At 28.8% G+C, this 549-nt stretch overlaps 1 long non-coding RNA gene across 1 annotated transcript in view; it reads left to right on the forward strand.

Annotated features, from left to right (window-relative positions):
- LOC119586827 overlaps positions 1-549 on the forward strand; it is a 40,841-nt gene that overhangs the window by 781 nt on the left and 39,511 nt on the right. The window lies entirely within an intron of this gene.

Raw genomic sequence — 549 nt, forward strand, 5'->3', positions numbered from 1 at the left:
ACGTTTCGGTTATGTGTGATATCGTAATTTTTTTTTCTTTAAGGAGACAGGACGTTGTATGTTAAAAAAGAAGAAATCCTGTTGGTAGCATATTTCGTTTCAAGTGTTTTTACTGATTTATTTTCGTGTTTATAATTCATGGTTAATTTCTTTATATGCAGACGATAATTTGTACGTTATGAAATGAATAATACCTCTAAATGAAATATAGGTCGACTCTCAAAATAGTTTTCATTTATATACAAGTACGTAAAATATGTATGTTAATGAACAGAATAAAAATATTAATTACACAATATGAGTTAGTGACTCTAAAAAGTTATGCTTATTAATAACGTATTTTGTTGTATACAGTATATTTTTGACGACTTATTGACGTGTCATATATACGCTTATCAGTTTCATACGTTTTTGGAAACTATACACGTTTCATTGTTGTTTATTTTGCACCAGTAGTGCGGCAATGTTGAACCTACTACATTGGCTCTATTTGTTTAGCCATAGTTTGTCAGGAATTGTATTAATCCACTACATGTCTGATTTTGTTTA

The sequence above is a fragment of the Penaeus monodon genome, chromosome 22, assembly GCF_015228065.2.
Source record: "Penaeus monodon isolate SGIC_2016 chromosome 22, NSTDA_Pmon_1, whole genome shotgun sequence".
Classification (NCBI taxonomy): Eukaryota; Metazoa; Arthropoda; class Malacostraca; order Decapoda; family Penaeidae; genus Penaeus; species Penaeus monodon.